This window comes from Chiloscyllium punctatum, chromosome 4 (genome assembly GCF_047496795.1).
Source record: "Chiloscyllium punctatum isolate Juve2018m chromosome 4, sChiPun1.3, whole genome shotgun sequence".
NCBI classification, from domain to species: Eukaryota; Metazoa; Chordata; class Chondrichthyes; order Orectolobiformes; family Hemiscylliidae; genus Chiloscyllium; species Chiloscyllium punctatum.
In genome coordinates, this window is record NC_092742.1 from 98,477,618 (window position 1) to 98,494,453 (window position 16,836).

General features: G+C 42.0%; 1 protein-coding gene across 3 annotated transcripts in view; it reads left to right on the top strand.

The window, feature by feature from the left end:
- Positions 1-16,836, top strand: part of ino80 (INO80 complex ATPase subunit) — a 217,764-nt gene that overhangs the window by 169,972 nt on the left and 30,956 nt on the right. The gene's annotated exons all lie outside the window — the stretch shown is intronic.

Consider the following 16,836-nt stretch of genomic DNA (forward strand, 5'->3'; position numbering starts at 1 on the left):
CATGCCTATTCCTTTTGGAATTGAAGTGGCTCTTTCTTCCATGCCCGAGTGACTTTCTAGGAAATGAATAGTACTGAATTGATTGTTGGAAAATATCCCATGAGAACAGACATCACACATCTTAGGGAAGCAAAGAGGCTTTTTAGGAAATCTTAGCCGAGACTGTTTCAACTGCCTGAAAGAAAGAGATATGGTGTATCATAAGAGTATTATCTGCAAAAGACTTGGTTCTTAGTTGCACGTCGAGCTTACATAATTTTATCCAAGTGTGTCCTTTACCTAAAAGCAAGCTGACACTCGCCTCAAAGACAGCTTGCACTTGAGTCTAATCATATACTAGGATCTCCATTTCTAGGCCAGTACTGTGCATCCCTTCCTCATAAATTCCCTCTTTCCCACATTCTTATTCACAGGCAGTTAGATCAATGATGGCCATTTGTTAGGAAAATTTGTTATAATTGGCTTTGGGAACACAGATCATTACAAGTTTATTCTTGTTTGATTAACTGACAAGATAATTAGTATATCTGCATCCATTTTAAGATTTGGATCCCAGTACATAAGGGTGATCATTCTTCACCCCATGGAGAGCCAGGGCCTATGAATGATGGAGGGGACTGATCTACCAGTCAAGACAATTAACCAAACCAACTGGATTGATAATACATTTCTTAGTTTGGACTAAATGTTTCCACATGGTGTAATGGAGAGATGTAGAACAGATAATGTGAAATCCCTTTTGGATATGGAGGAGTGATGTGTCTCATAGGTCTGTGCTAGAACTTGTTCTTTTTGTTTATGTACAGGAAGAGCATGTGGGACCTTGCAGCTGGATGTTGTGGTATATGATATCAAGGAAGCAGTTACAGTTTAATGCAGAGTATTGTATCAAGAAAAGACTGCAACCAATTTATGCACTGCAAGCTGACACAAACATCAATGTGATAATGACCAACTCATCTGCTTTTGAGCCTGAAACTTTGAGACTTACGAAGCAAGAATGCTCCCAACTGAGTCATGGTTCCCAGGGTTCATTTGTTACTTTTAACAGTGATGTTTTTCAGGACTATTCTGGGACTTTGTTGCCAGTACAAGTGAAGTTGTCAGATGAGTCATGATCTCACTGAATGGGGGAGCAGACTCCATGGCCTGAATGACCTACTTTTACTCCTGTCTTTTGGTCTTAACTTCAGTTTTCATACATTTTTGTCTCAGAATATGTGACAAAAGCAGACATTTTATGCACGCTTCAAGTCCTAGAATCTCACAACATAGAAACAGACCCTTCAGTCTAACATGTCTACACCAGCCAGATATCCTAAACTGAAGTAGTCCCATTTCCATCTTTTGGCCCAGATCTTCTAAACCCTTACCATTCATGGACTGATCCATATGCCACTTAAACATTTGTAGTTGTACTTGTCTCTACCATTTCCTATGGCAGCTCATTTCGGACACACACCGCCTTCTGCTTGACAAAGTTACCCCTCATGTCCTTTTTAAATCTGTCCTCAAGTTTTGGACTCTGTCACCCTAGCAAAAAAGATTATGGCTATTCACCCTATCCATGCCCCTCGTGATTTTATAAATGTCTGTACGGTCACCCATCAGTCACTGAAGCTCCAGGAGGAAAAGGCCCACCTATTCACCTCCCTCAAACCCTCCAGACCCAGCAAAATCTTTAAGTCTTTGTTGCACCCTGTCAACTTTAACAACATTCTTCTTATAGTGAGGTGTCTAGAATTGTACACAGTATTCCAAAAGTGGCCTTACCTATGTGCTATACAGCCTCAACTTAATATCCCAACTCTATACTCGCTGCATTGACCAGTGAAGGAAAGCTTGCCAAATATCTGCTTCCCCACCCTATCTACCTGCGACTCCACTTTCAAGGAACTATGCATCTGCACCACAAGGTGTCTTTGTTTGGCAACACTCCCCAGGACCCTACCATTTAAGGGTATAAATCGTGCCCAGATTTACCTTACCAAAACCTCTTGTTTATCTATATTAAACTCAATCAGCCATTTCTCGCTCCTGATAAGGTCCCATTGTAATCTTAGACAACCTTCTTCACTGTCCACTTCACCACCAATTTTGGCGTCAACTGCAAACTACTAACTATGTCTCCTATGTTCTCATCCAAATCAACTTTTATAATTCCTCCCATCTTCTCCCACATTTTGCACTATAACCTTCTCTTTGTTTTTCCCTCATGCTTGTCCAACTTCCCTTTTTTTTTCTTTCCAAACTATTCTATTCCCCTCAATTATCTATAGTCTTAAGTGCCACATTCAGGATTGGCTAGCTCAGTTGGCTGGTTTGCAATGCAGAGTGAAACTAATAACATGAGTTCAATTCCTGCACTGACTGAGGTCACAATGAAAGGTTGTCCTTTTCAACCTGTCCACTGGCCTGCGGTGAATTCTGCTCTGTGGTCCAGAAGGACTTTGTGACTTTTATCTATCTTAATGAATCTGCTTTGATCTTAATGAATTTTGGATCGGCGCGAGGGACCAAATAACCTACTCTTGTTCCTATTTGTTACAGTTTTACTCTCACCTTTGAATAAAAGTTTTTGTGCTATCCCCCGTTGGATATGTTGGTGAATGTCTTCGACTGACATAGCATTTGAATTTTGCCTCGCAAATGGACACCTGTTCTTTTCATAGAACAAGGAACAGTACAGTATAGTATAGGCCCTTCGCCCCTCAATGTTGTGCCAGCCTTTTGTGCTACTCCAAGATCAGACGAACCTACATACCCTTCATTGTACTATCTTCCATGAGCCAATCCAAGAGTTGCTTAAATGTCCGTCTACTACCACTGCTGGCAGTGCATTCCACGCACCCACTACTCTGACATCTTCCCTAAACATTCCTCCAATTACCTTAAAATAATGCTCCCTCCTGATAGACATTTCCACCATGGGAAAGTCTCTGGCTATCCACTCTATCTGTGCCTCTCATCATCTTGTGCACCTCTATCAAGTCACCTCTCATCCTTCTTCACTCCAATGAGGAAGGCCCGAGCTCCCTCAACCTTTCTTCATAAGACATGCCCTCCAGTCCTACCAGCATCCTGATAAGTCTCCTCTGCACCCCCTCTAAAGCTTCCACATCTTTCCTATTATGAGGCGACCAGAACTGAGCACAATATTCCAAGGGTAGTCTAACCAAAACTCTATAGATCTGCAGCATACCCTTGCAGCTTTTAAATTCAATTGCCCTGCTAATGAAAGACAACACACCACATGCCACCTTAATAACCTTACCAACTTGGGAGTCAACTTTGAGGTATCTGTATACACTGATCCCAAGATCCATCTGTTCCTCCACACTGCCAAGAATCCTGGCTTTAACCCTGTATTCTGCATTCAAATTCAACCTTCCAAAGTGAATGACTTCACACTTCTTTCCGAGTTGTACTCCATCTGCCAGTTCTGCATCCTGTCAATATCCCATTGCAACCTACAGCAGCCCTCCACACTATCTGCACATTCGCCTACCTTCGCGTTATTGGCAAACTTACTAACCCGCCCTTTCACTTCCTCATCCAAGTCATTTATGAAAATCACAAAGAGCAGAGATCCCAGAACAAATCCCTGCGGAACATCACTAGTCATTGCGCTCTAGGCTGAATATTTTCCATCAATCACATCAACCTCTGGCTTCTATGGGCCAGCCAACTCTGTATGCAGACAGACAGGTTTCCCTGCATCCCATGCATCCTTACTTTCAGAATGAGCCTGCCAAGGGGAACCTTCTCAAATGCCTTGCTAAAATCCTCGTACATCACATCCGCTGCTCTACCTTCAAGTGGTTTGTCACATCCTCAAAGAATTCAATAATGTTTGTGAGGTATGCCTGTCACAAAGCGTGACAACTATCTCTAATCAAAATATGATTTTCCAAGTAATCATAAATTCTTTCTTTCAGAATCCTGTCTAATATTTAGCCCACCATATAAGACTGACTGGTCCATAATTCCCAGAATTATCCCTACTCCCTTTCTTGAACATTTACCACTTTCCAATCATCCAGCACTATTTCAATGGACAGTGAGGATGCACAGATCATCACCAAAGGAACAGCCATGTCTTCTCTCGTTTCCTGTAGTAACCTAGGGTATTTTCCATCTGGCCCAGGGGACTTATCCATCCTTACGTTTTTCAAATTTTTCAGCACATCTTCCTTCCTAATATCAACTTGTCCTAGCATATTGGTCTGTTTCACACTGTCCTCAGAAACGTCAAGGTCCCTCTCAGTGAATGCTGAAGCAAAGTGCATTAAGGACTTCCTTTACTACTACCAACTCCAGGTGCAAGTTTCCTCCACTATCCTTGATTGGCCCTACCCTCACTTTGGCCATCCTATTGTTCCTCATAAGTGTAGAATGCCTTAGTGGGTAGGATTAAAGAAAACCCTAAAACCTTTTCAAGCCCCCTTGCATCTCTAAGTCCATTCTTGAGTTCCTTCCTGGATACCTTGTAACCCTCTAGAGCCCCTGTCTGATCCTTGCCTCCTCCAACCTCAAGTAAGCTTCCTTCTCCCTCTTGACTACTGATCCAAATGAATACACCTTTTCTCATATGACCACACCAGCCCAAGAATCAGCTGAATGAAATTTCTCACCAATGCCCTGTTCAACCACAGCAAGACTTCTCTACTTCTATCCTCCCATGTCCCTTGGAATGAAGGCCAACATTCCGTTTGCCCTCCTAATTACTTGTTGCACCTGCAGGCTAATTTTGTGGTCTGTGTACAAGACCACCCAAACTCCTTTGTATTGCACTATCTCTCCATTTATGTTATATTCTATTTTACTCCAAATACCAAAGCTAGACAACCCCTCAATTTCCCACAATTAAATACCATCTATCAATTTTGCTGACTTGCTTCATTTATCTATGTCATTTGACAGATTGTTTTGTCAAACAGGGAGACCAGAATTGCGTACAGTATTCCAAAGTGGCCTAATTAATGTTCTGCACAGCTGCGACATGACCTCCTAACTCCTGTACTCCATACTCTGAACAATAAAGGCAAGCATACCAAATGCTGCCTTCACTATCCTATCGACCTGTGACTCCACTTTCAAGGAACTATGAACCTGCACTCCAAAGCCTCTTTGTTCAGCAGCACTCCCCAGGTCTTTACCATTATATGTGTGAGTCCTACCCTGATTTGCCTTTCCAAAATGCAGCACCTCACATTGATCGTAATTAAACTCCATCTGCCACTCCTCAGCCCATTGGGCCATCTGATCAAGATCCTGTTGTAATCTGATGTCCACTATACCTCCAATTTTGGTGTCATCTGTAAACTAACTTACTGTACCTCCTATGTTCACACCCAAATCATTTACATAAATGATGGAAAACTGTGGACTCAACACTGATCCTTGTGGCACGCCACTGGTCACAGGCCTCCAGTCTGAAAAGCAACCCTCCACCATCACTCTGACTTTTAGCTTCGAGCCAGTTCTTTATCCAAATAGCTAATTCTCCCTGGATTCCAAGTGAACTAACCTTGCTAAACAGTCGAACCATGTTGAAATTCACATGGATTACATCCACCACTCTGGCCTCATCAATCTTCTTCGTTACTACTTCAAAAAACTCAATCAAGTTAGTGAAACATTATTTCTCATGCACAAAGACATGTTGAATGTCCCTAATCAGCCATTGCCTTTGCAAATATATGTAAATCCTGTCCCTCCGTATTCCCTCCAACAACTTACTCATTGCTAATGTCATGCTCACTGGTACAAGCTTTTCCTTTCCATCTTTCTTTAACAGTGGCACCATGTTAGCCAATTTCCAGTCTTCTGGCACCTCACCTGTGATGATTGACAAATATCTTAGCAAGGGGCCCCAGCAATGACTTGCCTAAATTCCCACAGTGTTCTAAGGTACACCTGATCAGGTACTGAGGACTTAACCACTTTATGCATTTTAAGACATCTATGTCCCTGCATCCTGTATCTCACTTGTCCTCCTCCACAATAAATACTAATGCAAAATACTCATTTAGTATCTTCCCCCATCTCTTGAGGTTCCACACATGGGGACAGCATGCTGAACTTTGAGGGAGCCTTTAGTCCTTAAAGTCTTTCTAAATCCCTTGGGATTCTCCTTAACCCTGTTTGCCAAAGCTATCTCATATCCCCTTTCTGCCTTCCTGATTTCCATCTTAAGTATACTCCTACTGCCTTTATACTCTTCTCAGAATGCACTGAAATTCTGCTGTCTATACCTGACATTTGCTTCCTTTTTCTTAATAAAACCTTCAGTTTCTCTAGTCAACCAGCATTTCCAACACCACCTAGCCTTTCCTTGAACCCAACAGGAACATAGTGTCTCTGGGCACTCGCTATCTCATTTTTTGAAGGCTTCCCATTTTCTAGCCATCCCTTTCACTTGTGAACAATTGCCCCAATCAACTTTTGAAAGTTCTTCCCAAATACTGTCAAAATTGGCCTTCCTCTAATTTAGAACTTCAACTTTTAGATCTGGTCTATCATTTCCCATCACTATTTTAAAACTAATAGAATTATGGTCACTGACCCCAAAATGCTCCCCCACTGACACCTCAATCACCTGCCCTGCCTTATTTCCCAAGACTCGGTCAAGTTTTGCACCTTCTGTAGTAGGTACATCCACATGTTGAATCAGAGCATTTTCTTGTACACACAACAAATTCCTCTTCATCTAAACCCTTAACATTATGGCAGTCCCAGCCTATGTTTGGACAGTTAAAATCCACTACCATAACCACCCTATTATTCTTATAGATAACTGAGGTCTCTTCACAAATTTGTGTCTCAATTTCCTGCTGACTATTGCGGGGGTCTACAGTACAGTCCCAATAAGGTAATCATTCCTTTCTTATTTTTCATTTCCACCCAAATAACCTCCCTGGATGTATTTCCAGAATATTGTCCCTCAGCACAGCCGTAATGTTTATCCTTTATCAAAAATGCCATTCTCTCTCCTCTCTTGCCTGCCTTCCTGTAGCATTTGTATTCTGGGACATTAAACTGCCAGTCCTGTCCATCCCTGAGCCATGTTTCTGTAATTGCTATGATTTCCCAGTCCCATGTTCTGAGCTATGCCCTGAGTTCACCTGCTTTCCCTGTTAGGTCTCTTGCATTGAAATAAATACGTTTAAATCATCAGTCCTACCTCGTGCTCTGCTTTGTTCCTGCCTACCCTGACTGTTCAACTTGCTCCCTTTCCCAACTGTAGCAATCTCAGACTGGTCTCTTGCCTCACTATCTCCCTGGGTCCCAACTGCATCCCCCTCCAAAAATATTTAAACCTAGCAAATCTACCTGCCAGTATATTAGACCCCTTCCAATTCGGGTGCAATCCATCCTCATTGTACAGGTCACTTCTAGCCGAGAAGAGATTCCAATGATTCAGAAATGTGAACCCTTCTCCCATACACCAGCTCCTCAGCCACACATTCATCTGGTCTGTCCTCCTATTCCCACACTCACTAGCGTGTAGCACTGAGAGTAATCCAGATAGTACTACCCTTGAGGACCTTTTTTTTAAATTTCTGCCTAAGTTTCTATATTCTCCCTTCTGAATCTCATCCTTTTCCCTTCCTGTGATGTTAGTTGTAATGTCCACAGTGACTTCTTGCTGGTCCCCCTCTCATTTGAGAATATTCTGCACTGTCTCAGAGGTATTGTTGATCCTGACACCAGGAAGGCAACGCACCATTCTGATTTCTTGCTGTTGGCCACAAACATCTGTCTGTGCCTCTGACTAAAGTGGTCCCCATCACAATCTGTTGTATTTCTTGCTAGTTTTCTCTCATTCTCCAATGTTTCCTGCTTTTGTTTAATTTCCTTCATCAGTTTAAAACTCTTCCAATTTTCTGACATGCCATTAATCTGTGCACATTTCTTGTTTTCATTTGATATCATCCTGGTCACTGGATAAATATATGGACGAGAATGGAATAGTGTAGTTTAGATGGGCTTCAGATCGGTGCATCATCACAGGCCGAAGGGCCTGTACTGCACTGTATTGTTCTATGTTGACTTCCTTAATTAGATGAAATGGTCCATACTTCTGTTGAAGTCTCTCTCTTTCACAGTGGAATATATCTTCTGGTTGTACTGATTCTTAAATGTCTGCCACTGTTTCCTTCTGATCTTACTGTCTAACCTATTTTACCATTCCATTTTACCAACTCGGTTTCAGATCATTTATTTAAACCCTCAGACTGTGAAATTCTCTTATGATTACTTTTACCTTGAGGATGCCTTACTGTGAGGTCATAATTAATTAATCTTGTTTCACTACGCATTACTGGTTCCAAATAGCCTGTTCACTGGTTAATTTGAGAATGTGATGTTCTGAGCAACTGTCTCATTTTTTGGTTTCATTCATTGGATGTGAGTATTCCTGGCTGGGCCAGCATTTATTGTTCCTCTCTAGTTGCTCTTCAAAAGGTGGTGGTGAGCTGAGCTCATCCTCCACACGAGCTTTGCCAGCTTGATTCATGTGATCCTCATTGTTAAAATTTCCCACAGTTATTGCATGATCTTTCCTCTTATTGCCCATATTATGTCATGGTGTACTGTAGGACAATATAAATCTGATGATGTGGCACCAAGAAGCTGGTTTAATCTGCCATTTCTTTACTTAGCTGTTTCTTGCTTCACCTGAACTGATTCTGCATTTTGATCCTCCCAATTTGCTTGTGGCTCAAGTAGGAATCCCGAGATTATGACTTTGTCACTGTCCTTTTATACTTACACATTTAGTTGTCCATTTTCCCTCTGTATGACCTCTTTATTCGCCCTGCTTATGTCACTGGTACTCATGTGGGCCACCACAACTGGGTCCTCCAAGTTCTCCTGCGTTTGTCCCCACAAAAATGCCATACCTGTTAAACAGTTGAAAGGCCTGAAGCTGCTTATTGCTTCTGGGTCCCCACATTTGCCTCTCTTACAGTTCAAACCCTCTTGTCAGTGATCATGGATCAAATCTGAATGAGTGTGGCAATTGCCATGAGCGAAGCATGTAGGTAATTTTGCGCATCCGAATGCATAATGGTATCCGAAGTTCGGACCCCAAATCAAATTCTGAGTCAAGTTCCTTAATATTCAGATGCAACAGATGTGTTTGCTACATAGCTCACAGGTGTCCACTGTATCCATATACTACAACTGCGCATCTCTTATCTTGCCATCTGTTTTCCTAAGTTTCAAATGTTTTGAACAGCACCCAATGATTATCCCAAGTTATAATAAGTGAAACTGGTTATACTGTATATCATTCATAGTCTCTCGGTGTATTATTGGCCCCCAGGTTTGATATATTGGGAGCTAAGGTGGGGACATAAAACTCGTAATCACCTTACTGCATCTATTTACTACTTCCAGGCTTCAGCTTCTGATCTCGTTGTCTCCAGCTCCCTCTTTTGCGCTGCTCCCTTTTGTGAAGGTCACAAAAGCACCTTCATATTTACTCCACCATATTCTCAGATTTAAGGACCTGGTTTTGCTGCGTCCACTCTCCAGTTGCCACTTTCCTGTGACTTATTTTGTGCATTTGTCAAACTTCCTTTATTTATACTTGCTCACCATCTAATGCACTGAGTCAGCCACTGCTGGTAAGAGAGCCAGTGTAAACTAGTCATTGCAGCTGCCTGTTTCACTATTACGTGGTCTCTTGACTACCCCTGTTTATGTGATTGATCTTTGCATTTTACTTCTGTCCACGAGGATTTTGTTTGTGGTTCACCAAAAACTATAATTTCATTCTATTGTGTATGCTATCTCAAATAAATAGAGCTATGCCAGCTCTCTTTTCCATTTTCATATTTTCTAAGTATGTTATGCCTTGTAGTGTTTCATTCCCAATTTTGGTATTCCTGTAATGAAAACAAATTGCTCGAGGGATTCTGCTCTTGCAGCATCTGTGGAGAAAGAAACATGAGTCAACATTTCAACTCCAGTGACTTCTCATTGGGTTGTGAAGAAGTGTCATTAGATTTGAAATGTTATTCTATTTTTCTGCTGAATTTCTCGAGCATTTTCTGTTTTTATTTGAAATTATCAGCATTCACAGTATTTTGTTTTTGTGGTCTCTCTGGATATTATATTAATGTCTCTATATTCCTTATGTCAGAATCCTCAATTTATTGTTGCCTCCAGTTCTATTGTTTCATTACGGACAAAAATAGCAAGAATGTTTTTCTTTGATCTATGGTGTTGATTTGATGTTTGTCATTGGGGTCAATTTTATTGAAATATCGGACAAATCGATCTCATTTAACAGTCGCATGGGTTAGACCTTTTATCATTTTTCTTTCAATTTGCAAATTGTTATTCGTCTCATTATAAAGTAGAAAACAAAATATTTTACTTGGCATTCAGTGACACTGGTACCGTCAAGGTAAATGAAATAACATTATCCCAGGGAGTGGGTAAATGTCACATGGTTGAGCTTTTCCTAATCAAAACCAATGGAATTCATTGTCATATGACCAAATCTTCCATATTGCGTCAAACCTGAATTGACAATCCTAGCTCCACTTGGCCTCCTGCTCAATCCCTATGTATGAATGTACAAATTAGGAACAGGAGTAGGTTGTTCAGCCCTTTTAGGCCTGCTCAACCATTTGATAAGGTCATGGTTGATCTGATTGTGGCCTCAACTCCATTTCATCCACTTTGGTTTAACACAGCCTCGGAAAAGTTCAATTATGACCCAGCCTCCACTGCTCACCAGCAAAGGGAATTTCAAAGATCAACAACCTACCAACAGAAAATAATTCTCTTCACTTTAAATAGTTACAAGCTCTAAGCTTACTTCCCACCTACTCAATTGCTAAGCCACTTGCCCCTTGCCATTCTGCTCTTTTTGTTCAACTTCTACTTTCCACAGAATGGTCTCTGTCAACACTTCCTCTCCCTCCCACAATCTGCTCACACTCTTTGCCCTTTTGGCCTGTTTGGCACCTCTATCCATCTCCCCAGCATCCGTCTCATTTTCTCCATCCTGTACTCATACCCACCCCAAACCTCCAGCCCGCTCGCCAGCAACTGACTTTGTTTTCCTGCTTCTCTCCGCTCTGACTCTCTAGCCTCAACTGAATTGAATATTCTCAGATTTTATTATGAAGGAATTGTTCTCTTCCTTTCAAGGCACGTTGCTTTAGCCTTTAGGAAGTCTGTGTGCAGTGTTCTCGTGCTGTATATAACCATACTTTTCTCCTGTTTAATTCGTGAATTCCTGTTAATTGACAGCTTGTTTCTGCTTATTAGCATAAGTTACCTGCTTTCAGTTGAGTTTGAGATATTAGAAACAAGTCCTGTCCTGTCTTTTTTTTAAACTGGAAAGTTAATTGTTTTCAAAAAATTCTGAATATGGGCTGTGGTTTGGCATTGTCCCAGTCTAATTGAAAGCATGGGAATAGAGTCAGAAATCTACAGCACATCAAAAGAACCTTTGGCCCATCTTTAACCTGTGCTGGTCATAAGCAACCACCTAATTACTCTAATCCCATTTTCCAGCACTTGGTCCATAGCCTTATATGCCTTTGCATCACAAGTGCACAACTAAATACTACTACAAACTCTACCATCCTTACAACCAGTGAGTTCCAGATTCCCACCACCCTCTTGGTGAAAATGATTTTCCTCACATCTCCTCCAAATTGCCTGTCCCTTCCCTCAAGTCTATGTCCACTGATCCTTGACCCTTCATTGGGAGAAACGTTTCTTCCTGTCTATCCTATCTATACCACTTAATTTTATACATTTCAGTCTGTCCCCTCTCAATCTCTTCTGCTGCAAGGAAAATAGCCCCAGTCTGTCTTTTTAGCTAAAACACTCCGGCCCAGGCAACATCCTGGTAAATCTCCTTGCCCTCTTCACTGTAATCACATCCCTCAATAATGTGGATTCTAGAGCTATACACAATATTCTAACCATGGCCAAACTAACATTTTTATACAGTTCTAGCATAACCACCTTACTCTTTAAACTTTGGTTAATACAGGCAAGCATTCCATATGGTGCCTTAATCTACCTGTCCGACTACTTCTAAGGGACAGTACACATGCACACCAAGGTCCCTTTGATCCTCAGTGCTTCCCAGCTTCTTACCTTGCATTGTGCATACAGTTACATTGTTTGTCCTGCTCAAGTGCATCAGCTCATGTTTATTGGTTTGAATTCCGTTTGCCTGATGTTCATCTGACCAGCACATCTATATCCTCCTGTAATCTAAGGCTATCGTCTCACTATTTATCACCCCATCAATTTTTATAACATCTGTAAACTTAGTGATAAACTCTCTTACATTGAAGTCTAAATCATTTATGTAAGCCATAAACAGCAATGCCCCCAACACTGACTCCTGTGGGGCACCACTGGATGCAGATCTCCAGTCAGAAAAACACCCCTCAACTATCACCCTCTGCTTACTGTCACTCAGCCAAGTATGGATTCATGATTTGGAGATGCCGGTGTTGGACTGGGGTGTACAAAGTTCAAAATCGCACAACACCAGGTTATAATCCAACAGGTTTAATTGAAAACACACTAGTTTTCAGAGCACCGCTCCTTCATCAGGTGGTTGTGGAGGACACAATTGTAAGGCGCAGAATTTATAGCAAAAGTTTTCAGTGTGATGTAACTGAAATTATACATTGAAAAATACCTTGATTGTCTGTTGAGTCTTTCATCTGTTCGAATACCATGATAGTTTCACTACTTTCATGTGCAAATCACAAAACCTTTTTTTAAAAGTTGCATTCTCAGGTTAGCTGTAACAAGTGGTGTGAGCTAGAATATGTTGAAGATGTTAGGCCACTGTGTTCTCTGTCTATGCCATGATGTTTAGATAGATTCTAGATTTGGAAGGCTCTGTTGAAGGAACCTTGGTGATTACCACAGTATATTTTGCAGATGGCGCATACTGTTGTCACAGGAAATCAGACCATTAGAAAGATAATTCATTCCCCTATTCTCCTTGAACACTGTATTTTTGCAGACAGGTTTATGTAGGTGAAGGCATCTGGGCAGACAAGGTGCTGGTGTGGACAGATATGAACTTATTGAATGATGGAGCATGCTTGAGGAGCTTAATAGCCTACTCATGTTCCCACTTATGGTTTTAAGGAGGCTATCATATCTGCACCAGTCAACAAAGATATAACTATGCTAATTCTATTCTGGGGTAATGTGAGGGGAGGGGAAATGAGGAAACTGGTGAAATCCACATTGATCCCATGTGGTTGGAGGCTCCTAAGGCGGAAGATGAGGCGTTCTTCCTCTAGGCGTCAGGTGGTTAGGGTTTGGCAATGGAGGAGGCCTAGGACCTCTATCGTCAAACCCTAACCACGTGATGCCTGGAGGAAGGATGCCTCATGTTCCCACTTGGGACTCTCCAACCACATGGGATCAATGTGGATTTCACCAGTTTCCTCATTTTCCACTTCCCCCACCTTATTCCAGATCCAACCTTCCAACTCGACATCACCCTCATGACCTGTCCTCCTTGTCCATCTTCCTTCCCACCTATCCGCTCCACCCTCCTCTCCAACCTTATCACTATTACCCCACCTCAGTCTACCTATTGTACTTTGAGCTATCTTCACCCAACCCCCCCGCCTCCCATTTGTCTCTGCATTCTCTTGGCTCACAAGCCTCATTCCTGAGAAAGGGCTTTTGCCCAAAACGTCAATTCTCCTTCTCTGATGCTGTGTGACCTGCTGTGCTTTTCCAGCATCTCATGCCCAAATCCAATCTCCAGCATTTGCAGTCATAAAGATGTACAGCACGGAAACAGACCCTCCGGTCCAACTCGTCTATGCCAACCAGATATCCCAACCCAATCTAGTCCCACCTGACAGCACCTGGCTCATATCCCTCCAAATCCCTCCCATTCGTACACTCATCCAGATGCCTTTTAAATGTTAGAATTGTACTAGCCTCCACCAGTTCCTCATGCAGCTCATTCCATACATGCACCACCCTCAGCGTGAAAAAGTTGTCCCTAGGGTCCCTCTTATATTTTTCCCCTCTCACCCTAAACCTATGCCCTCTAGTTCTGGACTCCCCCACCGCAGGGAAAAGACTTTGTCTATTTATCCTATCCAAGTCCCTCATGATTTTATAAACCTCTGATGCTCCAGGGAAAACAGCCCTAGCCTATTCAACCCTTCCCTACAGCTCAAATCCTCCAATACTGGCAACATTCTTGTAAATCTTTTCTGAACCCTTTCAAGTTTCACAACATCTTTCCGATAGGAAGGAGACCAGAATTGCATGCAATATTCCAACAGTGGCCTAACCAATGTCCTGTACAGCCGCAACATGACCTCCCAACTCCTGTACTCAATACTCTGACCAACAAAAGAAAGCATACCAAACGCCTTCTTCACTATCCTATCTATCTGCGACTCCACTTTCAAGGAGCTATGAACCTGCACTCCAAGGTCTCTTTGTTCAGCAACACTCCCTAGGACCTTACCATTAAGTGTATAAGTCCTGCTAAGATTTGCTTTCCCAAAATGCAGCACTTCACATTTATTTAAATTAAACTCTCGTTCTCTCCTTTCTGAAAGCTTCTCATTTTCCAGCCGTCCCTTTACCTCCGCCCAATCAGCTTTTGAAAGCTCTTACCTAAAATCGTCAAAATTGGCCTTCCTCCAATTTAGCACTTCAACTTTTAGATCTGGTCTATCCTTTCCCATCACTACTTTAAAACTAATAGAATTATGGTCGCTGACCCGAAGTGATCCCCCACTGACCCGTCAGTCACCTGCCCTGCCTTATTTCCAAAGAGTAGGTCAAGTTTTGCACTTTCTCTAGTAGGTGCATCCACATACTGAATCAGAAAATTTTCTTGTACACACTTAACACATTCCTCTCCATCTAAACCCTTAACTCTATGGCAGTCCCAGTCTATGCTTGGAAAGTTAAAATCCCCTACCATATCCACCCGATTATTCTTATAGATAACTGAGGTCTCTTCACAAATTTGTGTCTCAATTTCCTGCTGACTATTGGGGGGGGGTCTACTGTACAATCCCATTAAGGTGATTATTCCTTTCTTATTTTTCAGTTCCACCCAAATAACCCCTCTGGATGTATTTCCAGGAATATCCTCCCTCAGCACAGCTGTAATGCTCTCCCTTATCAAAAATGCCATTCCCCTCCTCTCTTGCCTTCCTTTCTATCCTTCCTGTAGCATTTGTATCCTGTCTATCCCTGAGCCATGTTTCTGTAATTGCTATGATATCCCAGTCCCATGTTCCGAACTCTGCTCTAAGTTCATCTGCTTTCCCTGTTAGACCTCTTGCCTTGAAATAAATGCAGTTTAATTTATCAGTCTTACCTTGTTTTCTGCTTTGTCCCTGCCTGCCTGGACTGTTTGTTCTCAACTGTAGCAGTCTCAGATGGAAATCCTTTCTCACTATCTCCCTGGTAAGGTATAAACAAGGACTGTAGATCCTGGAAACCAGAGTCTAGATTAGAGTGGTGCTGGAAAAGCACAACAGGTCAGGCAGCATCTGAGGAGCAGGAAAATTGACGTTTTGTGCAAAAGCCCGTCGTCAGTCCTTATTCTGGTAAACCACCTCTACTGTCAAGCAATCATATCCTCCCTATAACATGGTCACCATATCTTCATGCAATACTGTAGCTGTGGTCTACTCAATGTTTTATACATAAAGTTCCAGCATAAGCACCTTGCTTTTCTTATTCTCTATCTCTGCAAATGAAGGCAGCCACAGGGGATCCTGTCTCTTTAAACTGCCAATTATTCAGTTTGATGCTATGTTGAGCGAGCAAGTAAGGAAAGGATCTGGTTCAATGTGTGAGTGAGTAGAGAAACTGGTTCAAGTTACTGCTAGAAACGCAATGTCACCTTGTGTGACATTGGCTCTGCGTTAAACTTGTGTGTTCAAATCCCAATTCAGAGACTTGGGAACAGAAGTCTGGGTTGACACTCCACTGCAGTACTGAGAGAGCATGGTCTGCCATTGGAAAGTAAAAGTGATCTCCAGTGTGAACCCACAGACCTATATGTAACCAATGCAAAATTTTGAATAAGAATGGGGAAAGTCTGCCAGTGTCCTGACCACCATTTAATCCTCAATCACCATCACTCGTCATTGAGAGCTTGTTGTAGATAAATTTGCTGTTGTAGATAAATTGGCTGCAGAGCAGTTTGGAAAGTTGAGATTTGGAATGGTATTCTATAAATGCAAGTTTGTAATTTTCATGTGATATTAGTAGAAGTGATCCGTAGCTTTATCAAATTGCGATTTTAAGCATCCACATTTCTTTTAAATGCTGTAAGAGAGTTGGAGAGGTTTAGAGGGAAGCTTTCATTTCTTCCATCTTGAAGAGCTGAAGGCACAGGGCTGACCAAGGGTTCGGAGTTGGAGGAACATGGATCTGAGAGAGTTGTAGAGCTGGGGAGGATACAGTGAAGCTCCTGCCCTACAGCTCGTTGACAAACCCACTGAAATTTATTACTAATAACACCTGTTCATGGAAACATAGTCTGTATTACGTGGATCATTGCTTGAAAAACATTTATTTTTGTCTTTCTCATTTTACCCAGTTGCCTTCAGTCCCATATTTTGATGGGAGCAAGTCAGACGTTAATGAGAAGCTTACTTATCTGTACCAGTGACTGGATCTGGTTGGGTTAAAAATGCAAGAAGATGAAATGTTTGTCCCAGACCAGCCAGATTTTATTGATGGGCACAGCAGGTTCATTGTGCCTATTCCTGCTTCTAAATACTCTGTTTCTGTATTAGTGTCTTCATTATGCCAGCAAGGTGCTGACCA